Source organism: Marmota monax, unplaced genomic scaffold, assembly GCF_021218885.2.
Source record: "Marmota monax isolate L192 unplaced genomic scaffold, Marmota_monax_Labrador192_F-V1.1 WCK01_AAM20220418_F8-fsc00035, whole genome shotgun sequence".
NCBI lineage: Eukaryota > Metazoa > Chordata > Mammalia > Rodentia > Sciuridae > Marmota > Marmota monax.
Window position 1 is genome coordinate 12,004,571 of NW_026691961.1, and position 26,285 is coordinate 12,030,855.

Below are 26,285 nucleotides of genomic sequence, written 5' to 3' on the forward strand. Positions count from 1 at the left end.
ACCGAGAATTTCACCTCCACGACTCCGCGAGGCACTGGGTTCCTGGCCACCTCTCCCACCCCGTCCCCCGGTTCGGTCCCTGCTCGTCCCCAGCTTGCAGCTTCGCTCTCCTGTGCCCCTAGTTGACGGCCCCTCCTTGCGGTTGTCTCAGGGTGCTTTACGTGCTCTCGAGGGACTGCTTATCCTCTCTCTCGGGTTGAGCCAGGTGGGCCATGGCGCACCTGCTCCGACGTCACCAAAGCCCTAGCATCCAGCCAGCCGTGTCCCAGACTCTGAGGCGCATCAAATGGAAAGGAGTCGTTCCACCTGATGCTTCTAGTGCACTTTGAGGTTCTTCCTCTTGAACCCCAGTTTGCAGACACGGGGTGAGGGGGAGGCAGGCTCGCCAGTCTTCTCGAGGACAGTGACAGGTCAGCGGCACCCCCCGGATGTGGACTCCGACAGGCTGAGCCGAGCCCTGACTTGGCCCCTTCTGCTGCCTTTGCCAGTCTCGGGAGAGCGGGGAGGCCACGTAGCGCAGTGGTTGGGGTCTTGCCGTTTGGCTGATTGCTCTGAGAAGGGATGCAGAGCCCGCCAGGGCCACGAAGGGAGGACAGGGCACTGTGTCTGTCTCCTGCAGTACATCATCCCTGTCACTGCCGTCCATGTTGGGGCAGCCTGCTCTGGAGGTCTGCTCGCCTGCAGTGTGGCTCTCGTTTGGCTCCGTCTGACCTCAGAACCCTGAAGCCCTGGGCAGCCCATGGCCCTCGGGCTCCGTCTCTACGCTCCTGAGCTCTGTGTATGTCTGAGGGAGGGCCTGGGCCGCCTGTCTGTCTCCGGGCAGTCCTTGGACATCACACACAAGGCCGGAGCTGCTTGCTGCCTGCTCCCATTGCAGCGCCTGGACGGCTGTTGACGCCGCCTGATCACTGACACGGGGACAGCCCCCCTCTGCATTTCTCTGAGAACCAAGCGAGGCCTTTGCCGACGTCACGTGGGAACTCATGCAACCTCTTCACTCCTTGCTAGTCCGACTTTCCTGCAGATGCTGATGCCTCTTCCCTAGGACGTCAGAGCTGAAGGCTTTCAGAACCAGCTTGGAGTGCCATGAGAACCCTAATAGTACTGGTCAGTGGTGGCTCCTTCAGGCTAGGGCTTCCGGTGAGTCTTTCATGAACTCCTTATCTTAGACCACTATTATGCCCATTTTACAGATGCGGGAACCGAGGCCCAAAGAGAGACTTTAGCCTCTACAAATTGCCTCCAACATCCTTGCAGGATGTTCTGTGGTGACAGGCACATCAGGGGTGTGTGTGTGGGGGGGGGTGAGGGGCCAGCAGAGGTGTCCTGAGCAGGCCCTGGGAGGTGCAGGGCGGGGGGGGGGGGCTAGGTTTTCAGCAGCAGACGATGGGTGGAGCTTCCTGGCCCCATGACCTTGGACTTCCCTCAGCCTCTCTGAACCTCCGTCTGCCCTGTGACGGGTGGTGATAAGTCTTCCTCTGTTGCACGTTAATCTGATGATTTGTCAGTCTTACAAAGTATTCTAGCCAAGTGCCTGGCACCTAGTGTGTGTCCTGTGTGTGGAGCGGTGATGCTTCTATTTAGCTGTTTATTTGATTACTGCTGTTGTTTAACAGGAAGGATATTGCTGCTGGTAGTGCCAGAATCTTGCATCTCTTTAGGTATCACTTGGGACCAAACAGCTAGACCCCAGCCATCACTCAGAATGTGGTCCCTCCGTGTTCGTCTGACTGGAGCCGAGGTGATGAATTGGGAGTGAAGGGGAAGAACCCCGCGTAGCTGCCAAGCGTGGTTGAAGGAGCGACAGACTCGGCCTCCACGTGGAGTCCCGCCCGCCGAGGGCTGCTGACAGCGGCCATATGCACGGGCTCTGAGTGATTGGCAGAGAGGAACACTAATTTATTAGACTCGTTATGAGATGTGACAGAGCAGGGTGCGGGGGGCTGATTCAGCATCCGTGGCCCTGGCCAGACCCCGCTGGTGCTGGCTGGGTGTCCTTGCCCTCAGGAGCAGCCCCCGGCCTGCTTCTGGGCCCGCGGCCTGTGTTGAGGAGGCTGTCCTAGGCTGGGGTGTGGCCTGTTGCCTGGGCACTGTGGGGAGCACTGCTCTCCCTGGTCATCCTCAGCCAGCAGGTCCAGCTCTCTGCTGCTGATGGCAGAGGCTGCGACACCCTGGAAGGCCGAGCGTGAGGAAAATCCCCCAGGGGCGGAGCACAGGGCCAGGGAAATCTCGGAGTTTCCTTGGGAACCATACAGGGTGTGATTGACACTCTCCTGAAGATGGCAAGGCCCGGGAGGGTTTCTGGCTTCTGATGTGGGAGGTTGTGGGTTTGAGCTGGTGCAGGCGGATGCTGCCTGAATAAGGGGAACAAAGTGTTGCCTTCCCAGGTGCTGGCAGTTGGCTTTGGAGTCTGAAAGGCTTTGGGAGAACCAACTCCCTGAAAAACAAGGTGCAGGAGGTCCAAGGCTTGGGAGCCAAGTACGTTCAACACTGAGTCCAGATTCGGTCACCTTTTAGCTGTGTGACCTTGGGCAATTTGCTGTACCTCTCTGAACCTCCACTTCCCTGCCTATTAAAAGGCAGATAATTGTGCTTTTCTCGCCACATACGGAAGCTCCGGAGTGAGGTAAGCCGGTGGCTGTCGCGTAAGACTTCTCAGTCTTCTCTATCCACTTGTTTACCTTGTGGGTGTTTAGATATAGGGGGTTTTTCATGCCAAGACGCTTTGATGTGAAAGGTCTGTGGTTTGTGTGTCTGTGGTTCTTGGGAAGATGCTGTGTCTCCTAATGAATTTCATTTTGCAAATGGAACAGACCTAGTTTTGTTTGTGTGAACTTAATGTAACCTTTGAAAACCAACGTGCCTCTGTGAACTTAGTTGAGCTTCATGAGAAATATTTTCTAAAAAGCCACATTTCCTCAAATTTTAAAAGAATCGACGTTGCAAAGGCCGATGGTAAAAGAGCAGACCATTCCGTCTAATGCTGGAGGCGGGAAGGAGCAGAGTGCAGGTGGAGGCCCCGGGGGCCGGGAGGGGCGGCTTGGGAGGGGCCACCTGCCCGCTCTGGGCTCTGTGGGCTGGCTGTCTCCTGTGCTCCAGGACCAGGCGGAGTCCGTCCCAGGTCCTGGTGGGATCCGTGTCCCAGAGTCTCTGGAGGGACTCGGTGTCCCTCTAAGAGGCCTTCCAGGAAGCGCAGGGCTGGTTTCACAGTCCGGGCTCAGGGGCACCCAGGGTCCGGCAGCTGGGGCTTGGTCTCACCCACTGCCAACTCCAGTTTGCCTTCTTGCCCTCGTTGTAATTCGTCTGTTTGATCGTAATCTGCATTAGTTGTTTTATTAAAAGTCTCCCTACGTCATCTCAGGTACTAAGAGAGCAGTACGGGCCTGGGAGGGAGGCGGGGACTGGAAGGTGCAGTGACAGGGGTCCTCTAGAGCTCGGGCGTCCTGCTGCAGGGCCTGGTGCCTCAGCCCAACCGGAGCTGGGCGTGGGTCCCGTCCCGCGGGCGATGGCAGCCTTCTGGTTTTCCCCCGTGTCTCCCGGACGTGCTGGGGCTGCTCGGGTTCCTCGTGTTGGGTCCCTTGCTGCTCACTCTGTGCCCTGGGCGGACCTTTCCAAACCGTGCTCCCTCCGGCGGGAGACCCCGAGTCCTGGAGGCAGAGGAGAGGACAGCGGGGCTCTGACTTATAGTAACCTCATGGAGACAAGAGACCTCCGTGTCCTGAGAGGGCGGGTGGCCATGGTGGGCAGGAGGGGCAGGCAAGGTCTCCGTGGAAAGGCTCGAGGTCACTCTGAAGCTGAGGCCGAACACGGAGAAGGGCTTGGTGGGTGGGGGAGGGCGCCAGTGTGCGTGGGCCCTGGGCGCAGGTGACGGGTCGGAGCTGCAGATGCCTGGGAGGGACGGCCAGGCAGCCCTGGGCCCAGACCCCCGTGCCCTTTCTCCTGAGATGGTGAGAGGGACTTGTCATCACCACCAATGTACGGAAGACCAGTGAGACACGCAGTGGCCAGGGGGACCTTGAGGAAGGGCACGTGTGCACGTGTGCATGGGTGTGCAGGGGCAGTGCCCACGTGCCCTTTATGCCCCCCCACACCAGCACGAGTGTTGCAGGAGGAAGGGGAGGAGGCGGGGCGATACCTGCAGAGTGACCGATGACTTAGGAACCCGTGTCGCTGGGCATCCTGCTGGAGACGTTGCGGAGCACAGATCCGAGTGGCCTCCGCCTTCCCTCAGGACCAGACCCTTTGCGTTTATCTGGCACCTTTCTTGATTGACAGCTTCCCCAAGGGTGGAGTCAGGCCTGGCCTAGGAGCACACCAGAGATGGAGTCCCTGCATCCCTCTCTGTCCTGCCTTCCTGTCCCCTGTCTGTATCAGTGTCACAGGTTTGATGGCATGCTGGGGACTGCGTTTGGGATCTGACCATTTTGGGGGCTGTTTCTAAGGGTTCGTGACCAGCATCGGGGGCCCCTCCGGCCCTTCCCGAGGCTCCCACTGCAGGGGCCCTCTGCATCCTGCTGCCTGCTGGGCTCTCGGGGGTCCCCTCTCTCGCGGGTCCCCTCTCTCGCTGGTCTCGAGAGAGCAGCATTTGGTCTTGTTTTCCTCCCTCTAGCACAGAGAGGGTGTCCTCGCCCCGGTCCTCCTCCGCTCACTCACCCTTTCGAGACAAGCCTTAGTGGAATTCCCATCCACAGAAATGAAACGAAGGGCAACAGCTCCCGGACCACACGGGCCTCCACCGGCCTCACCTGGGAAGGAAGGAGGAGGACTGCTCCCCCCGCAGCGCCCCAGATTGCTCTGCTGAAGGAAGCAGGGGTCCACTCCAGGGACGAAGAGGCTCTGAGCGCTTGTTCCTGGGTGATCCTCTCTCCATGATTTTAGGCAGCGTCCTGGGAATATCAGTGCTGGCAGGCCATGCCCGCCTGGGCCTTAGTGCATGGGACAGAGAGGGAGCAGTGTCCGACCCAAACGCTGTCTTAAGAGATCTTATGAAATGCCAGCAGATGTCAGTGTGCTCTTGCCGTTGGATTCTTTCCTTGGCACTCTTGTAAGGCAGCATTAAGCATCTTCAGTAGCAAAAGGACGCCAGCACACTCTTCCCGGAGTCCTCGGTGGAGACGCCTCGAGGCAGCGTGTGGCAGGTTTGTGGGGAGACCCTCAGAACTCTTCATAGGAGGGTTCTCCAGATTATCCAACTGTGAGATACGGTGCCGTCTTTTCCTGCTTTTCCCAGAAGAGTGGTTTCAGAATCAAAGCCTAGAGTTGGTTTTATTTGCCCCTCTTCTTTCCAAGCCATTGTTCAGAAACGTGATATCCCAGGATCCAGCTTGGCTCTGGCTCTGCCCGTGGCCACGGCTCTGTATTTGAAAGCTGGAGGTTTGCAAAGCAGAGAGGAGAGAAGGCTGGGTGGGGTCATGGTGGGCCTCTGAGTTAGGCTGAGCGCCTCCTGCAGTTTTTCTTGTTGTCATGAGTACAAACAGCTGTGGGCTAAGAGTCAGTCAGCTCCTCTGCGGACACTGTTGGGCTTAAAAATTGGGTGCAATTAGGCAGAAAAAAGATCCACCTCAACTATTTAAAATTATTAATTTTTAAATGGGATAATTTGCAAGCATTTAGGAAGGTCAAGTGGTAAAGAAGCAAGGTGGCTTCTAGGCAAGAAATGATGCATTTAACAGGGCGTGCTTGATGCTTGATGCTTTGTCTATTTAATAGTGCACTTTAAAATGGCCCACTACCTTTAAAATGCAAGAATATGCAGAGAAAAACAGATCTCCCTTGTACTTGAGTCCCAGCTCACGGGAGCCGAGTGCTGTTATGATTTCTCATGCACGTGTTCACAGATGTGCCACACGCGTGTGGAGACATTTGCACCAACATGGATGGCTCCGCAGATGCACACCCACCCTGTGCTGTTGCTATGTTTATTTATTCTGATTTAGGGGTATGTTTTAGGGATTATTTTTCCAGACCACTACCTACCTTTCTCCTCGGTTCTGTTGATGGGTGTATAGTATCCCACTGTGCATATTTAAGACCCATTGTTTAACTGGGCTCCTTCTGGTGGGTGTTGTCTCCATATCCTGTTACCTAAGGGCTGCACGAGGCATCCCTGGCCAGCACTGCATCCCTCATCCGGGAACTCCTCTGTGGGATAAACTGCCGAGTGACACTGTGAGGCTGGGGGATACGTGCCTTTAGTTGGTACTGACCTTGGTCCTTCAGCTGAAGCACACCTTCAGTCACTGGGGATGGGATTCAGAACCACAGGAAGCATTCGGGGGCTCTTATCTGGCCACCGTGGTGTCAGGCCTGGGACCCTTATGTGTTATGTCCCTGTTGGAGCATGTGGCCTTTCTTGTCACTGATGTGCTTTGCTGACACTTAGCACCTGCCAAAGACTTTGTTCAGAGCTTTGATTCCATTGTTTACATTTCAGTCCCCAGAAGAACCCCAGGGAGTAGGCCCTGGGTCAGAGCTAGGGACGGGGAGAAGGACAACCCAAGGGCTTTGCTCAGGGTCCCAGGGTGAGTGGCCAGGGGATGCACCCCCGGGTCCCCCAGCCCCACCCCTGCACTGCCCTGCCGCCCTGTGGCCCAAGCACAGGGGCCAGGTGGGTGCTGATGTCAGGGTTCAGCTCAGAGCAGCATGTGCTGCAGGGGCCAAGGGACGTAGGGTAGGACGTGAGGCTGCGTCCCTGGCCTCTGCCTTGTAGGTGGCAGCAGCACAGCGCCTCCCTGGCCCCAGCAACCAGGGACGCCTCGTAGAGTCCACCGAGGTCCCCGGGGAGGGGTGGCCACAGGGGGGAACCTCGGGCTCCGACAAGATCACGTGTGCATCCCGCCGCGGCCACAGAGACCTGGACCTGAGGATCCACGTGGTCACTGAAGGCAGGACATCTTCCTGAGGCGTCCCAGCTGAGGGGGACTCGGTGAGTCCCTGTCCAAGGGTGGGACAGGTGGGAAGAAGCCACGGGTGATGCCAACCCCCCGTCCACGCTTCGTCCCCTCCTATAGCACCCCCAGCCCCGCTTTGTCTTTTAAAATGTCGTTGGGAAACGTCCATGAAAAATTGACGGAAAAAACAGCCTCAAAGAGCCACGTTCTCCACTGGAGCCCAGATTATGCGTCATGGTTTTTCTATCCACGTATTTCCCTTTGGTGTCAGTGACGGTCTACATGAGGATGGCAAGAGCCAGGCACAGTGACACCAGCCCCCTGCGCAGGCCGACTTTGATATCACCCCCCCACCCCCCAGTGACACCTCCTTGGAGCCCTGGTCCCTCACTCTGGGCCCCACCGCCAGCCCGTTGGAATTACTATGTGAAATGAAATGTATTTGCCATCCCCATTACACGGTGCCTTTTTGGTTGAGCGGAAGGATTACGCCTTCCAAAGAGGCAGGCTTATCACGAGGCCTGAGCTTATTTTTCAGTGACTCCGAGGAAAGTGCTGGATGGATAAGAAGAAATGTCTATTCTTAAGGCGTTGGGAATTAATATCCCGTTTCATAATGATAATTGGGATCCCAAGGGAGGGCGTCCTCGTCTCAGGCATGTCACAGAGGCCACCTCCCTGCGCATGGTGGCTGGTGTCGCGGCTTCTCTCTTGCCAGAGGACAGCCCCCTTGCCTGGAAGCCCCATGAGGTGGCTGACAAGACACTTCCCTCAGCAGAGCATGGACATTAGCAGGCTGAGGGACATGATTGGAACTGTGTCACTTCTCAGCATGAGGCATAGGAGGAAAGTTTGGACCATCCCAGACGTCCTGTAGTGACCCTGAGCTGCAGAGCAATGAGGCCGGGCTGCGGACGAAAGGACCCAAGGTTCAGTTCTGAGCACAGAAAAATTAAGGGGGTGGTGGTGCTAATGATCCCTACTTGATTAGTATATCATTATATATATATATATATATCACACTGCATCCCATAAATTTGCACAATTACAATAACTTTTTAAGAAGTCCTTGCACACCTGTCCCCTGCCAAATTTTTTTTTTTTTTTTTTTGGTACCAGGAATTGAACTCAGGGGCACTTGACCACTGAGCCACATGCTCAGCCCCATTTTGTATTTTATTTAGAGACAGGGTCTTCCTGAGTTGCTTAGCACCTCGCTGTTGCTGAGGCTGGCTTTGAACTCGTGATCCTCCTGCTCAGCCTCCAGAGCCACTGGGATCACAGGTGTGCGCCACCACGCCCAGCTCCCCTGCCAAATTTAAAGGGCTCTTAGGTGGCGCTGTGACCATCCATGACAGCATCAGGTTTTAGATCTTCTTGGCTCTTTGGGGGGCATGAGAGAATTCCCACAGAGCTGTGGCCTGGGTTCAGAGACTCGGCCCACCTGTGTGCAGACACCTGACACTGAAATGGTCTTCCATTCATCTGCCTCGGTCCCAAGAGAACAGGCAACAGCGTCTCAGGAAGAGAGGCCCTGCATCAGGGAGTGTGTCTTTGCTCCCAAGGGTGATGGTTTCCCTTCTCCAATTTGAGAGGGTTTATTCCATGGGAAAGAGGGATAAGTATCTTCTAAGAAAGGATTTCCTAATGTGGGAGGGAGGCATGGACGCACTTCAGGGGTTTACTGACACTGCACTCGGAATTGCAGGAATAATTTTGTTGTTGCTGATGCTGAGGATGGAACCCAGGGCTTTGTGATGCTAGGCAAACACACTGCCTCTGACCTGTACCCCAACCCAGAATAAATGGTTTTTTTAGGGGGGGGACAGAAGGCCTATAGCTTGCTATTTCATTGTTTATTTACTTCTATTGATTTTTGAGATTCTCAAAGTGCTGTGGGACACACTCTATGAAGAACTCGGGATCAGAAACTTTTGTACTGTTTTCCCAAGACCCAAGCGGAAGGAAAGAGAGTCCCCACGGTGTAGCTCAACCACTACTCCTGCTTTAACTTTCTCCTGGGAGCCTGTGCATGGAGGGGCGGAGGGAGATGGGGAAGGGCCGGGCAACTCCGTGGCAGTGGAGAAGGGGCATGCACAGCTGTATTTGGAAGGAGAGATTCACGCCTCTGATTCAGCAGTGTGAATATGGCATTTATTTGCATAATAACTTCTGTACGATCATTGAGAAATTAGCCAAACGTATACAGAACACTAGAACTAAAAGCCCCGTAAAGATCTCAACATTGTCATCACACTTTGAATAGAGGACCACTCAACAACTCTGATGGTAGCAAGAAATCAGAAAGTCCTTCCTGAAAAATCCCAGGGATCAAAGCCGAGCACACGCATGTTTGCAGGAGAAGATTCGCAACATTTAGTTATAGTCCTCAGTAAACTTCAGTAACAACCCATATTATTTTTCAAAATGACTAACTAAGGAAACCATCATTGGTATGTAGTGGTCATTTGTAAAAAAAAAAAAAAATCACAGTTTGTAGAAAAATATTTCAATGATGCTCAATACTAATGAAAAGACTTGTGTTTTGGGTTCAGTTAATGACCCACCATGGGAACTTGCTAGGTCTATGTGCTAAGCCTCCTAAGGTCTGGCTCCAAGAGGTGGGGGGGGGATGGACCAGAAGGCTCCCCTGGAAGACCCCCTTCCCACACACACTACTTTATTATCCGAGTGACTCTAGAAACCATGTTTTCTAAACTTTCACATATACCTGCTTATGAGTGTGTTGGACTCAAACCTGTATGTAAGACCCGTGTTACATTCATCTTTGTGCACATCACTATCATCCCTATCTGCCCAACTCTAGAACATCAGTATTAAAATTTGGTGCTCTTTTAAAATGTCTTCATTGGTGAACCTGTTTTGAGAGAGGTCCAATAGCTAGTATTTACTTTAGGCCTCATATGTATTTATATTTATATACATGATATATATTTATGGGGCACTTAGTAGGAGCTTTTCTAACCTGCGATTTTATTAAGAAAAATTCAATAAAATTCATCTAAATGAAGACAAATTCAGTTGTTGTAGAGGTTTGATGGTTCCTGCCGCCCCCCCCTCCCCCCCCCCCCCCCCCGGACAAATCTGCAGAAAAGCTAAGCAGAATTATTTACAACTTGGGTTGGATTCCTGGTTATCTTTCCTATTTAAAGTCACACCCGACAATCCCGATAGATTTGAATGGCTGTGTTTTAAAATAAGGGGAGATTCTCTTGGCCTCTTGCCTGTGGCTTCTCTTATTTTCTGTGCATCAGTTTCTATATGTGGACAGGCTCCATCATATTCTACAGCAGATAGTGTCGTCCTCTCTCTCCTCAAAAAAAAAAAAATAGCTGAATCCTACAGAAAGTGCCCCCTCCCAGACCAAGCTGTGTGCATAGCAGGGAGAAGAGACCAGATGGCCAGTGGGTTGGAATCGGCAAGAACCGGCTGGGATTCGTGAGGGGGCATTTCCTCCTCCACGTCCCCAGAAGCCCAGGCAGGACAAGTCTGGAGCTTCACGCAGGACAAGGGGCTGCAGTGTCACGGCCCCTGTCTGGTTTCCTGGCCCTGTGGGTGAATCGGAGCTGGGCTGGAAGTCGGCAGGATATCTGGGGACAGGCTCCCAGTTTTCTGCTTTGCCTGCTGGGTGGGGGGAAGAAACCAAGGGTTCCAGTGTAACAGAAGGTGGGGTGGGGGAGATGCTGAGGAAGGGGAGCCGCCCTGTCTCCCTGCCTCGCACCGCACCGTGTGGGGGCCGCCGCTCTTTTGGGGAGGCCGCATGAGTTGGGTGGGTTTGGATCTCAGAGGAAGGAACTTCTCCCTATTTAAAATGAAACCTTTCTTTGCCACTGAACAGCTATGCATCCTGGGGACAGCCAGCTGCTGTGACATTGATCCCACACCCTTGATTTGACAGCAGGTGTGAACAGTTATTTTGAGGAAAGCTAAGAACTTTGCAAATTCTAATTATTTGAATTATGAAGCTTTTTTACCTCTAAATATCTTTTAAAGTGCATTTTTATAACCCTTCCTTTTTTTGGTTACTATATAAGTTATCTCCTGCTGCATAACAAATAGCCTAAGGCTTTGATTTGTGGCCCAGTGCACAGTAGTTACTTAGTACTGCACAGTTTCTATGGGTCAGGAACATGGATGCTGAGCTGGGTGGCCCTGGCTCAGGGTTTCAGGAGGCTGTGGAAGCCCCCAGGCTGTGGTCCTCCCGAGGCCTCGAGGGCTGGGAAGCCACTGTGCCCTCACTCACCTGTTGATTGGCAGGCCCTGCTCCTCCATGGCTGTTGGTTACATGTCCTCGTCTTTCTATGTCTGGGTTATTTCACTCTGCCTGTATTCAGGGCTCATCCATGCAGCATGTCAGAATTTCCTTCATTAAGACTGAATAATATTCCACTGTGGTCATGGACCACGTTTTGTTCATCAGTTCATCTTTCAATGGAAACTCAGGTGATTTCCACATTTTAGCTATTGCTAAATTTCCATGGGTTTCTACGAATGTGTGACATTATCTCTCTACTGTTATACGACCCACAGAATAGTTTCATTGCCCTCCACATCTCCTGGGCCCTACTTTTCCTTTCATGCCCCTCTCCTCTGCAAGTGCCTGGTGACCAGTCATCTGTTTCCTGATTTGCCCTTCCCAGGACACCGGGCAGTTGGAATTACACAGCATGCACCCCAGTGGTTACTTTGACCTCACCTCAGCGTCATACACCGTCGTATTTATTAGAGGTCATCTGAGCCCACCCTGAAGGGGAGGATAATTAGGTTCCATTGCATAAAAGGCACCGTATCAGAGAATTCATCAACCTATTTTGAACCACCCTTGTTAAGATGTGGCTAGAAATTCCAGCATTTATGGAGCATCTGATTACTGTTGGGCACTGATTTTCATGGGTGCTGACAATGAATGATGTTATGTTATCAGATGAGGAAGCTGTGACTCCCAGGACTACACGCCTCCTATGTGCCAGGATGCAAACTGAGGTCAACCTGAAACCAGAGCTCAGGTCTTGAAGTGATATCCTGCTGCTGCCCATTGTCCAGGGGAAAGTCTTATTTTAGGGCTTAGATTCAGCGCACAAAGCTTGGCCAAAAATGTCAGGAGATGTCAGTGGGGGTGGATGCCAGACATCTTCCAAAGGCATTTGCCATCTTTCCCTACTGTATGAGTATCCTGTTGCTGCTATAACAAGCTACCACAATCATCTTGGCTTAAACCAGCACAGATTTATTATTTAAAGCTCTGCAGTTGAGATGTGTCACACAGGTCTCCCTGAGCTACACTCAGATTGTCAGCAGGGTAATATTACTTTGGGGAAGCTCCAGGGTACCATCTCTTCCCTTGCTTTTTTGATTCTAGAAGCTGCTGACATTCTTTGGTTTGTGGGCCCTCCCTTCATCTCTGAAGCCGGCAGTATCGTCTCTGTCTTTTCTTACTCCTATCTCTCTCAGACTTGTCCATCTCCCTCTTGCACTTTGAAAGACTCTGGTGACCACATTGAGCTCACTTGGATAATTCAGAATAACGTCTCTTTCAAGGTCAACTCACTAGCAACCTTTATTCACCTGTAAGCTTCGTTTGCAGACTTGATTTGGGGTGTTCATAGGTTCATTCTGTTAGGAGGAGGACACCTTTAGGAGGGGCACTTTTCTGCCACCCTGGCTCTGTCCCCAGGAGCTGAAATGTGAGGACTATGCCCAGGGCTTCTTGCCTTGCCCTTTACTTATCACATAAGTTCTGCTGATGGGGCCTCTGGCAGGAGACCAGAGGGAGGAAGTTGACAGACGTCCAGGTGCTGGTTGTCCTGGTGCCTCCCTGAGTGACAGACACCCTCTCTTAAATGAGGTGCTGCCAGTGCTCCCTGAGCAGTCTCCTTACCCCGGGAGCTAGCTCCTCCCTCAACCCTCTTGGCTGGCCCTGGGAGGCGCCTGCCCCTCGCCCCAGGTTGCTGCAGATCTATGTGATTTCCCTCCCTCCCCTCTGCCTGCAATTTCGAAACTCCAGAAAGTAAAAATCTCCTTAAGTGATCCTATTTTGAGCACGCCATCTGTTTTTTTTTATTGAGACTTTGACTGACTAAGGGTCTTAGTATTTGAAGTTAAAAAATATAATACGAGGTGTCTTAAATGGGGCAAGTGGAACCTTTCCGAGGCATCCATCTTCGCTCCTTGACAGAGCCGTTCCTGTGACTCCCAAACCCCGGGCACCATGCTGTCTCTATAAGATGACTTCCCTTTCCAAGCCAGGGCGGGGCTTCTGCATCGCTCAGTCAAGAACTCCCTTGGGATGCAGAATATTCTCACCTAGAGCCGCTCTTTGCATCTGTTACCAAAGGTGAGGAGTTCAAGAACACGCTCCTGCCCCCCAGGAGTGCTGAGTTACTGCCAGGTCTGAGAAGACATGATTGAAAAAAAAAATTTCAAACAATTCCACAGGTGAGCTAATGAGCTAATTACAGATAGTGGTTTCAAAACATTGGCACTGCACACGTAAACAGCATCTGCCTTTGATTAAGGTGTGAAATTTCTAAAAGGTGTGAAGAAGAGATGGGCGGTATCTTCAGGTGGTTTTCTTTACTTTTTCCTTCTCTTTGGACTGTGAAGGAAATATTACAAAGTATCTTTATGTGCATTTTCCCATGAGAACCATGAAAATTAAACAGCATACAGCAGTATCCCCCCCCAAGAGCCATGAACTCTGAGTCCCCTCCCGCTTGGGGGGCAGAGCAGGATCTGCTGTTGGCAGAGCAAGGTGATGTGGGTGTTCCCCTTGATCCTTCATGGTCCCTTGTTCATCATCTCTGCTTTGCAAGAGCAGCTTCTCTGCACGCACCTGCAGAGTCTAGAGAGGTCGGGCTGTGTGTCTTTGCAGAATCAGTGGTTCTCTCTGCTAACTGCACATCAGAATAAGGAAGAGCTTTGAGAAGTAGCCCTGATGCCCAGAACATGGCTCCAAACACTCTGATTTAATTGGTCTGCGCTGGAGCTTCTAATGAGCATCCAGGATTCAGACCCACAGAACCCAAGCAGGAACTGGAATGTTAATGTGCATATGCAAATCACCTGAGAATCTCATCAGAATGCAGATGCTGACTCAGTATGTGTGGGCTGGGGCCTGAGCTTCAGAATTCACGATAATACACTCTTAAGTGATGCTGATGCCACTGACCCATGGGACACGCTTTGAGTGGCAAGAGACAGCATTTGGTCTTTGCTGGCAAGTCAGCAGGGCTGGATGTCAGCTCTGGATCTTTGGCCGTTTCTGTGCAGGCCTGGAGAGCTCTCTAGCAAGCAGTAGACGTGTGCTCTAATTTGCTTTCAGGCTTGTAGACTAAATGGAGCCTTCAGGAGGAAAGCACGGCCAAGCCCTTCGCACACATCCGTGTCACATTAGTGCTGTGAATCTGTTCATTCGCTCCCACATCCTGTCTACCGTTTGTTCTTCTGTTCATTAACTCAGTGCCTCTGTGTGGATGCCTGTGTACACCAGGCATCTTCTCAGTGCTGGGGAAAGAGCCATGTCCTGGGTAAGTCGGGCTCCTTTGCCCGGATATTGCAGTGAAGGGGGTGGAAATAGAGGCTTGGGGAAACTTGAGCCAAAGACAGAAATGCAGGTGACCCCATGTACCGTGAGTGACACAGGCATGCTGTGCTCAGGGTTTCCTTGGGTGGAGGCCTGGCTGATGGTTTCTCCAGTGGAAACTGTGCATTCAGAGGAAGTTGGGTGGTCAGCGGGGTTTCTCAGGAGAGCCGAGGTCTCAGCAGAGACATGAAGGATGACCGTGGAGTGGGGACCCTGGGGAATACCCTCTCAGGGAAAGAGAAGAACAAGGGCAAACATCCAAGGGAGGAAGAAGATGAGTTCATTGGAGAGCAGAGGGGTCAGTGGCCTTGGTGGGAAGGTGGAGGAGGTGGACCCCGTATGGGGAGGTGGGGCGTAAGGACTAGGGGCGCTTTCCGAGCACCCAGGGAAGGCATCTGATGGTTTGGTGCAGGGGAAGGCGTGTTCTCACTGCTGTGTGGGGATGACCCCTCTGGTCACTGTGTGGCACCAAGAGAGAGAGGAGGGTGTCCAAAGCAGATGGAGGGAAGCAGTTAGTAGGTTCTTTAGAGCAACGCCAGCAAGTGGGAATGGTTGGTAATGCGCAGCAGGAACAGACATCCTGCGACGGAGAGCTGAGGGGCGGATGGAGGAAAGAGGACCTCCATGCGTGGACCAGCGGTGGTGACCTACTGGACGCAGAAGACTCGCCAAAGGACTGAGTCCTGGGGCCTGACGGGTCTGAAGAGCCCTGCTGGGGACCAGCCTCGGGGGCCTCTTAGAATCGCAGCGAGGAACACGGTATGTACTCAGGGTCACGAGTCACGCAGGTCTGCAGATAGGCTTTGGGGGCCTCCTCGTCCCCACAAGTTAAAATCATGTGTTTACAAGGAGAATTTAACTAGAGAAGAGCAGAGACCAAGGAAATGCCCAAGTTCTGAAGGAGGCAAACTCTGGAGCCCTCTCCACGCCCGCCCTGCCCTGGGCGCTCCGACCTTGGACTCAAGGTCACCTCTGCAGCAGTTTCAATAATAATGAGTTTGTAAACTTCCTGAGAACATGATTTCCCAGACAAGGAACATCTGGCCGGAGTCATGTAATTTGAAATGATGTCGGCTGTCTCTAGATGTCTCTAGATGTCTCTCTCTCCCAGGGCCACGTAGTGAGGGAGCACATTCTCGTGGTTGATTACGGAGGGTGGGAGGCGGCTCCCTGGCTCCGTGGCCAGATGTCTAAGTAGATGGTGAACGTGGCTAGTGACTGTGAGGCAGGAGACGCATGCGGCCCTGGCATCTCTTCAGCAGAGCCCCCAGGTTACCAAGGGGCTTCCTTGCTGGAGGCCGAGCTTCGGAATTCTTTAGTCCAAGAAGGGAACAGGACACGCTCTCATGGCCAATGGGACTTGTCTGCTGAGCCTCGAGGGCAGGGAGACCAGCTCCCGGCCTTCCGACGTGCTCCGTGAACAAGTGCTCACACGCGTGTGTGTTTGCGTGTGCCCGCCCATATTTCTGAGCCAGCCCCTCCCTATTCAGAGTGGGGAGGACCAGCTCCCTCCTGGGTCGGACTCGGGCTCCACACCAGGCCCGAGGTGATTCAGCTTTTGGATGGATCCTCTCCCCGTGGTTGTTCTTGGCAGAGGATGAAAGATGCGATTTCTCTGAAAAGCTCGTCCCTTTGAATTGTGTTCCTGAGGAAGGAGGCCAGATGCCACATGACCAGCGCTTTAGAAACTCCGGGAGGTGGGGAGACGAGCGGAGCGTGCAGAGCCTGGCTGCCTCCCATCTGCAACAAGGGCAGCACCAGCAGGGGACAGGCAGAGCTGCCGAGAGAGAAAGGGAAGCGAGGGGCAAGGGGTGACTTCCTCGCAGACGGGAGGATTTAATCCCCAAATGGAAAGGTTTAGGGTGACATTGTGCTGCAGGCCCCAGGCAGGAGGCAGCATCCAGGCAGCCCCAGCCATGGGGGCCACAGCCCGGCCTCAGCCTCGACCCGTTTGCTATTTTGGATTTTTTTGGATTTGGTGTTAAAGGTCATGTGTGTGCGAGGAGTCCCTCAATTCCGCACTCCTGGGGGTGGGTGGGGTGTGCCACTGCTGTGCACATTCAGTACCTGAAAACGAGATAATGCCGGTTTATAGTCAGGGGGAACTGGAGTCTGGGATTGGAACTCGGAGGAGAATCGCAGCGAGAAGTCCATCTTGCTGGGTGACGGCGGAGGTGCTCACCTCCCAGGGGCACGAGGGCAGGCTGCGAGAAACAAAGAACATCGTGCAGGATTTTAAGAGTTTTAATTTAAAATAAATAGAGCCGTGTGTGCTGCGGTTAATGTGCGCCCAGGATTTTACCATAAAATTGCTGTGTCTAATTTTATCTAATCTTTATTACAGCTCTGGGGGGGGGGGCGGTGTTACCCTCCGCCTTTTACTTCTGAGCAAGTTGGCTGGGGGAGCTCTTGCCAAGGTCAGGCAGCCCCACTTGGCTAAGCTGGGATTCGGTCTGCTCTCTCACTCCTGCCCTTACACACTGTTCTAACCTGGGATTCGGTCTGCTCTCTCACTCCTGCCCTTACACACTGTTCTAAGCTGGGATTCGGTCTGCTCTGTCACTCCTGCCCTTACACACTATTCAGCAGGACTTCCTGGCAGTGCAGGGGTCCTTATTTCCTTTCCCAAACATTTGGGGATGTGGAGCACGAGCCCTTTGTGCGTTGCGAAGATCGCCGATCTTGGGGAAATAGCCGTGTGTGAATACCACTCAAGCGATAGTGACTCTCTCTTCCAGATAGCTGCGCCGTCTTTGCCGGGATCAGTGCCTCTGACTTATCTGCAACCTCCCTGCTTACTGCTCTTTAAGAATGGCTCCTGCGGGCTGCATACCAGCAACTTAAGCATGTTGCGATTTCCCCCTCCCGTGCTGTCCTTGAAACTTCACCATGGAGTGTTCCCAGTAATAAGACCAGACGCGAGCATCTGGATTAAAGGAGGTACCTTCTCGATGGTGCACCCAGAGGGTTACTGTCAATAAAGGTAGCATGAAAACACCCCAGATTACTCCAGACCTTCAGGGCTCAATGAATCCCTGCAGAAATTTTTATTTATAGCAAGTCCTTAAAATTCAGCCCAGTTTTTACATACCGTGGCCTTTGGTAACCCCCATCATCATTCACAGCAGTGACCTTTGGGAAGTGGGGAAGGGGCGTTGGGACAGGCTTGGGCGTTACTACCTCTAGGGACGGGGCCGGTGTCTGTTCCTTCCTGCTGACCGTCACTCCCTGCAGCTGAGGGCACCGCCCTGGTCTGTCCTCACAGGCTTCTGAGGCTTCACCAGGACATGGGGTGTCAGTGGTCCCCTTGGTGACAGTGAGGGCCATCGGTTCAGATGCAGCTCACAGCACGGCTGGAGGGCCCTGGCTGAGGATGGCATCAGGCCCCGCCTCCTGCTCTGGTCTCCATTTCAATCAGTATCACCCCTCGGCTGCCCCTGTGAGTCTTTAAAACCCTCCATCTGTGCAGGAGGAGAGAGAGGAGCAGAGGACCACCCTGTGGGCACCACCTGGCCTCGGGTCTTCGTCTGGGTGGCTGGAGGTCTTCGTCTGGGTCCCGGCTGCTCACCCTCCACCTTGAACCTTGTGTCCTACAGCGCGGTCTCCACCGAGGCTTTGGGGGCACCTCTGGGGATAAGAAGTCTCTTCCTCGCGTGTTGACGCTGCCTTCGTCCTGGTCAGCAGCCCTGGGTCCCAGGTCCTCAGGCGGAGCTTCAGGGTTGTCCTTCTCCCCCTTCTCCCGACCACCTCTGTTCTTCCTCTTCTCAGGTCTCCGGCCAGGGTCGGACCTTTCTGTTCCCCCACCTGGACTGACAAGTTGGACCCTTGACAAAGGACTCTGGTCTTTCTCTCGTCTGCTCTGGTCCCCATAATGGCACCCAAGTCTATTTTATGCAAGGGAGAAAACAAACCAAAGGCAAAACTACTCGTGCCATGCCTTTGCTCAGTCACCTTCCATGACTCCCTATTGCCTCTAGAGTATCTCCATCTTCTAGTAAGTGCTGGCCTTGAATTTATGATCCTCCAGCCTCCGACTCCTGAGTCACTGGGACTTCAGGTGCACACCACCATGCCCATCACACTTGTTATTTTTTAATTTCATAAAGAAGACACCAATGCAAGTGAGCAGGCTTAGGAGCAAGGACATTCCCCATACCATTATCTTTTGGGGGGCCCACGAAGTGTTAAGTAGTCAGACTCGCTTCTTCCCCCCAGTTAAAAAAAAAAAAGGAGCGTTGTTGATCCCGGAGCCTTTCCCTCTCATATGAGAGGGCTACTGGTCCCGGGGCATTTCCCGCATCTCAGGGCATCTTGCTGGCGTGTTGTAATTGGTGCCTTTCGCCGGGGCTCTGACTTAGGAAGGTGGCAGTCTCAGACAGTGGAGACAGCCCGAGTTCCTGGGTCCTATCTACCTTGCTAATATATTTGTTAAAATTTTGGTTTATGCTGACTTGCTTACTAGGAAATGCAATAGGGAAGGTTTGGAGAAGGCAGGGAGGAGTCATAATTACAAGGGGCAATTATGTTATATACAATGATATTATAGTCAATGCATCACAATGGCATATCATACATACTTAGACATTTATATAGATACTACGTCAGTGTAAATAAAATAAGAACACTATTATAATTCCACAATTACAATATTGGCTTATGCTCTGAGCTCTCACACACTGCCAATCATTGATACAAACATCTCTTTGAGCCCCATGAGACATCAAGGGTCGGGTCGGACTCCTTATCTTTCACATTTGACAGACAGACTTCAGTTTCCATGAGTCAAAGCAGTGTGTTCAGGTCATGTGAAGTCTCAGGTGAGATGCGTCCATGTCCACGGTGTTGATCTCTGAGCGCCCTTTATGTTGGGTCTGGAGGTTCAAACTGTAGAGAAGAATCGTGGTCCTTGGTGTGCTGAAAATGCCTACCCGGATCTCCGGCTTCTGCCTGCAGTCCAAGTGCGGCGAGTTTCTGCGGTGAAACTCGCAGATCGGCATGCATCCTTACGGAGAAGAGTCACCAGCGGGCATTTGCTGTATTGGCGATTGTTTTCACTCTTTGGTTTCTAATAAATACTTACCAATGTGAGCATGGTGTCTGGTGTTACGCAGCTGCCCCTTGGCAGGCTGCTCCCTGGGAGGCGGGTGTCTCCCGTGGCCTTTTGTACTGTTTCAGAGTGAAGCAAGGGTTTCTACTGCCCAATCAAATCTTCAAGCAGTGCTTCTCATCTTTGGCATGAATTATGCCATAAGGGCCTTTGCATCAAGGGTCCGTGATACACTAGACTCTTGGGAAACAGGAGTGAACAGGGCAGGAACTTCCCAAAAGAAGGAACACAAATCACCAGCAAATACATGAAAAACGTTCAACATCTCCAGCCACCAGGGAAATGCAAACCAAAACTACACTGAGATCCCATCTCACCCCTGTCAGAATGGCAGTGGTCAGCAACACAGACCAGAATAAATGCTGGCAAGATTGTGGGGACAAGGTCGCTCCTACAGTGTTGGTAGGACTGCAGACTGGTGTAACCACTCTGGAAAGCAGAGTGGAGATTCCTCCAAAGACTAGGAATGGAGGCACCATACGACCAGCTGTCCCACTCCTCGGTATTTATCCAAAAAAAAAAAAATCTAAAATTGGCGCACTACAGTGGTACAGCCACTTTGCTGTTTATAGCACCACAATTCACAATAGCCAAATCACAGAACAACCCAGATGCCTATCAATAGGTGGATCAAGAAACTGTGGTCTATATGCCAACGGAGTTCTACCCAGCCACGAGGAAGAATGAAATCGGGGCATTTGCTGGTAAATGGGTGAAATGGAGAACATTGTGCTAAATGATGAAAGCTAGAGTCAGAAAATCAAAGGTTGAATTTTCTTTCTCATAGGTGAAAGCTAAGAGCAAAATAAGGGAAAGAAGGCAGTTGGGGGGGGGGAATCAGATGTAAAGATATGGGGAAGATCAGTGGAGGAGAAGGAGAGAGAGAGGGAGGGACGGAGGGAGAGGGGGAGGGGGAGGGAGAGAGGGAGGGAGAGGGAAAGAAGAGAAAGAAGAAATATGGAATGAATTTAACAAAATCATGTCATCCTAGTATATAATAGTATGAAAGGGAATTCCACCTTTATGTACAGGTAGAAAGCACCAATCAAAATAAGTAAATAAAGGAGCAAGAGGAAGATCAGCAGAGGAGAGAAGGTGGGGAGGGGGAGACGGGGAATGGGCATTGCAGTGAAATCCCTTGCATGTATGATTGGGTCAAACTGAACCTAAATACTATGGATAATTATAATGCTCTAAAAAACCCCAAAGTGAGCAGGGTGGGTTCCTACCCACCTGGAAGTTTGCACCGACAGGAGCCTGCATGTAAAAGGATGAAATGATTGACAACCAGAGGCAAGGGCACAGGAGGAGGGGCCAGCAGGCCCCTGAACTGGGCAAGGGCCACGATGAGTTCAGTACAGCACGTGAAATAGATGCAGTCTCCGTGTATCGTAGGGTGCTTTGAAAACACTGGGAAATATAGAGGCAGGCGTCACACAGGGCCTGGGGTGCAGCTCCATGGCAGAGGTCCAGCACCAAAATCATCATCATCAGTGAAAAGTTTTAAAATACACAGAAAAAAATCACCTAGGATTCCACAGTCACAATGATTCTTAATATTTTGCTTAAGGCCAGATTTGACCAATCCCCTGTGGGTGCATATTGAGGTATTCTCTTTCCTAATGCAGGAGAGAGCTCCCTAAGGTGAAGAGTTTCTTTTGCGGACTTCGTGACAGGAATTTGTTTTGTTCCTTTGCTCTCAATGAAGGCTCTAGGGGCAAATTGGTCCCAGGCAAATCTCAGTAATGCCAGTGTGAGAGACCCTGTGTCTTCCTGTGTCTTTCTGCATGAGCCCCCTAGTATCCTCCTATCCCCAGGCTCCCTCACCTGGCAGTAAGGGAATGGGGTGCGGGGCAGGGCAGGGTCACTTAGGGAGGACAAGGTGCTCTTAGCTCAGTTTTGGAACCCGATCAGTTGAGAGTGTGGCACATTTGAACCCAGGACTAGAGCCTGGGTTTCTCTCCCCTCTTCTCCCTCCTCCTCTCTCCCTCTCCCCCTCCCTCCCTCCCTCTTCCTCCTCTCTCCCTCTCCCCCTCCCTCCCTCCTCCTCTCTCCCTCCCCCTTCCTCCCTCCTCCTCTCTCCCTCTCCTCCTCCCTCCCTCCTCCTCTCTCCCTCTCCCCCTCCCTCCCTCCTCCTCTCTCCCTCCCCCTTCCTCCCTCCTCCTCTCTCCCTCCCCCTTCCTCCCTCCTCCTCTCTCCCTCTCCTCCTCCCTCCCTCCTCCTCTCTCCCTCTCCCCCTCCCTCCCTCCCCCTCTCTCCCTCCCCCTTCCTCCCTCCTCCTCTCTCCCTCTCCCCCTCCCTCCCTCCTCCTCTCTCCCTCCCCCTTCCTCTCTCCTCCTCTCTCCCTCTCCCCCTCCCTCCCTCCTCCTCTCTCCCTCCCCCTTCCTCCCTCCTCCTCTCTCCCTCTCCCCCCCCCCCCCTCCTCCTCTCTCCCTCCCCCTTCCTCCCTCCTCCTCTCTCCCTCTCCCCCTCCCTCCCTCCTCCTCTCTCCCTCCCCCTTCCTCTCTCCTCCTCTCTCCCTCTCCCCCTCCCTCCCTCCTCCTCTCTCCCTCCCCCTTCCCCCCCCCTCCTCTCTCCCTCTCCCCCTCCCTCCCCCTCTCTCCCTCCCCCTTCCTCCCTCCTCCTCTCTCCCTCTCTCCCTCCCTCCCTCTTCCTCCTCTCTCCCTCTCCCCCTCCCTCCCCTGCATTTCCCTCTCTTCTCCTACCACTCCTTTATCCTCCTCCTCTCCTCCTTCTCCCCCTTCACCCTCTCTGACTTTCCTGCACTTGTATTTGAATGACGGGTCTCTAGTGACATCATTTTATCTCAGAAAAAAGTCTGCAACTTATTTAGGTCTGCAGTTGCCTGACCCACCCCGTTCTTTCCTCCCCCCCCCCCAGTCCCGGTGGGTCTGCTCCTCTTATGGGGGGGGGGGAGGCTGGTGCACTGGCTGGCCAAAACCAGTGGCGATGGCCCATTAGAGGCCAAGTTGGCAGGTCCTGGTTACAGCGAGCATTATGAAAATCCAAGTCAAATCGCCCAGGAGAGATCCGATGTCTCATTTTCCTCTTGGCTGTTAAAACTCGTCACCAGCAGTCAGCGTGGGGACAGTGGCTGATGGACATCTGGCTGAAGGATTACGGCTTTTGTTTGTTTTTGGACCCTGGAAGTGAATTACACACAGGAAAACCAAAACCTGAGCGCCGATTGCCAACCAAAGGTGGGAGGTGCCAATCGATTGAGCTCCCATTCCACAATCTCTTTCTTACAGAGTGGAAGGTAGGTGGGTGCTTATAAATGCCTGGGACAAGGGTCTTTCTTTCCCCTGAAGAAAGAGATTCATATGCAACTGATTTTTTTCCCCCATAGAACACAGGAGTGGGTGGAAAAAAGCAATATATCAAGCAAGTTTTTATGATTCCTATAAGCAAAAACATACTTCAGTTATGATGGATTGTGTTAGCAAGTAAATTAGATTGCATGGCGGCTCCGTGCTAATGTTCATGTTTACGGTGCTTAAATATATTGTCCGCCTCTAAATGCAGCTCATTCATTGGCTTCATGTTATGAAGGAAATACCAGAATAATGAGCTGAGGTTTTTTTTTTTTTTTTTGCCTCTGTCTTCATGGTTTAATATCATGCAACTGTTTATTAATAAGCTGCAAACCCCAAAGGATTTTTCTAATCCTATTCTAATATCAGACTAAATTTAATAAGATTCCTCCTTCTCCCAACTGCATGAGCCTCATTCATTCATTTATTCAGCTAATATTTATCGAGGGCCCCTGTGGTGACAGGACAGGGTTAGGCTTTGGGGATCCAGTGTTGAAACAAGACAGGCCTGGTCTGCCTGCAGACGGGGTCAGACCAACAGGGAAAGGCAGAGAGTGAAGGCCTTGAGCCAGGAGTGTGCCCCGTGGTTAGGGGCATCTGCTGTCTAGTTGATGTCGCCATGATTCGGACAGACAGCCGGGTGCAGAATACCTGGAGACACTGTCCATAGTTTAGCATGTGGCTCGTCTCCTGGGACCACAGGGACACATTTTGCCAAGCTCCCCTGGCATCCTGGAAATAGCAGGACCGTTTGCTGTGCTCCTTGGAGGGGAGCCCGGCTGTGCTTGGGTTGCCAGAGGTCGGCAGCTGCTGGACTGAATTCCAGATGCAGGACGACGTGTCTCGCTGATGGCGAGGTCAGAGATGAGGGGGAATCTTCAGAGGGAACGAGAGCCGGAAGGCTCCCCTTCAGACAGAGGCCTGACCCAGCTTTCCCACTTGAAAGGACTCCAGCTTTCAAAGGGGCAGAGCCAAAGGAACGGAAGGCGGACGAGCAGGGAGCCTGTGCAGAGGGACCGCGTGTGAAGTGCAGGCTGGAGGTGATGCGGCCAGGGTGGGTGGGAGGGATGCCGGGGGCCTGCTTTCTAATCACAGAGAGTCTCATGAACATTGTCTTCTGGCAGAAACAAGAGTGCTTACTAGTTTTCATTAGTCCCTGCCCCTTCCCTCGCCTTCTCCTTCTCCCTCCCTTCCACCCCCCTCTTTCTTCTCTTTCCTTCTCAAACCTGGATATGTCAAAGAGTCAGCTTCTGCCAACTTCTCGTACTGGCTTAGAACCATCCCTGCAACCACGCCGTAGCTTATGCTGATTTAGTTCTTTAAAAACCTATCTTTCTGAGATGTTATAATGTTCTTGATGACCACAAGGCAGTGTGGTCCCGAAACTTTTGAGATCATGCTTGTATGTTTGTCAAGTCATCCTTTCCTTACCAGTTCATCCACCCATCCATCCATCCATCTATCCATCCATCCATCCATCCATCCATCCATCCAGACATCCATCCATCCACCCTTCTATCCATCCAGACATCCATTCACCTGCCAGTTCATCTATCCATCCATCCATCCATCTGCCCATTCATCCATCCGTCCAGACATCCATTCATCCATTGGCCCACCCATCCATTCATCTGCCCATTCATCTATCCATCCATCCATCCATCCATCCATCCATCCATTGGCCCACCCATCCATTCATCCATTTTGCCCATCTGTCCATCCAGCCAGCCACCCACCCACCCACCAGCACCCATTTACTTACGTGCTACTCCTTGGCATTCTTATCAGTGAAACTAGGACATTTCTTTCAGACTCTGTAGCTGGAGAACCAAGAAAGTTCTTGACTGTAGATGCAAAAGCCAATAGCACGTGCTGCTAGTCATTATTCTGCTTCTTCTTTTCATCTTCTTTCCATAGAGGTCAATAGTTGCATTATGGGGCCGGGGTTAGCAAAAGGGGAGGTAGAAGAGGTGAACAACCATTTAGACTTTAGAGTAAAGGTTCCCATTTCCCTTGAGCTCAGGACCTGTGTTGGAAGTCAAGGAGGCTACGAGGAGGAGCTAAACACAGGGTGAGCAATGCCAAATGCTTCACCAGCAGTGGTGGTTGTAAAACTGAGTCGGTTTTGACGCAGTCATGGGACCCCGGAGTCTCTTCTCCAGGAGTGTAGGATGGGCGATTTGTACAGCAAAGACCTGATCAAACTCTTGTTTATGTTATTTGATACAGTTTAGTATTCTGTTTACTCTGCCCTCTTTTTACATAATATTTTTTAACTGAAAATGGGTGTTTTAAAAGAGAAATACTCAAAGTTCACTTTTGCTGGTCGGGAAGGGTTGTGGGCTTAAATGAGTTTTCTGTGTAAATAGAAACGCTGTTGATGCACAGGGTTATTTAAACTGAGCATTCTTGGGCTTCATGTGTTACGTTTCTTCTTTCTTCCTTCTACGATGTTTTACTTTCAGAAGCTGAAACCGGGGCCTCAGCCATCTGTTTATCTATTTCAGCCAAATTCGCGATTCAGATAATGTACATTTCACAACTTAAGCCCACTTAGAGATCACTTTTCACCACTTAAAGAGCATTTAGCCATGATTCCAGGAATAGAAAATGTATCCTGAGACCCATAATGAGGTTCTGAGAGAATAAAGGGCCATTTGTTATGTAGCAAGTATAAAATCATAACAACTTCCCCCATGTTTACAGATGAAGGACGTTCGGGCTGGGGAAGGGGAGGAGTTTCCACATCTCCGACTTGACCGATGGGACATTCTCTGTTCCCACTCTGTTTGTTGTCTTGGAAACAGATATAGGGCACGATAATTTTTTTTTTAAATAGATAATTGGCACCATTTGAACCTCAAATTAGGATTAGAATTTTTTAACATATACCAAGAAGACAAAAATATCATGTTACTGATCAGGAGGGACGAGCTTCTTGCTACTCTATTCTGAATTGCGGCTGTTTCTTTTCATTCACCCTTTGGCTCGGAGGAGCGGCAGCGTTGCTCTGCGGAATGGGGGTAATAATTGGCAAGATCCCACGGTACTGAGGAGCACTAACGAGGTCAGTGATGTAAGACACCATGGACAGTTGGGCAGTGCCTAGCATGTGGCCAAAGCTCTGAAGTGTGAGCTATTATTTCTGGTTATTTCTACTTGTATCCGGGCAAAGTTCCCTGCATTAACCCTTTTGCAAAGTGTCCCTTCCTATGGAAACCTCCCGATTAGCAGTGGAGACCCTCTGGTGCTTGCTCCGTGCTACAAACAAGAGTCCAGCACGAAGTTGTGTTGCCAGGCCAAAGAGTCGGCATCCACCGCTGCAGTCCTTTGGCTGCAAGTAAGTTAGACTCTCTCTCGTTATCTGAAGG

General features: G+C 52.0%; 1 protein-coding gene across 3 annotated transcripts in view; it reads left to right on the top strand.

The window, feature by feature from the left end:
* Nucleotides 1-26,285, top strand: part of Rbfox1 (RNA binding fox-1 homolog 1) — a 1,611,415-nt gene that overhangs the window by 303,213 nt on the left and 1,281,917 nt on the right. Inside the window, exon 1 of one of the 3 annotated variants that reach the window (XM_058579677.1) lies at nucleotides 2,519-2,626. The exons of the other annotated variants lie outside the window; for them this stretch is intronic. The gene's annotated coding sequence lies outside the window, so the exon portion shown is untranslated. Of the gene's footprint in view, nucleotides 1-2,518; nucleotides 2,627-26,285 lie in introns of those variants that run through there. 3 annotated transcript variants of the gene reach the window in all.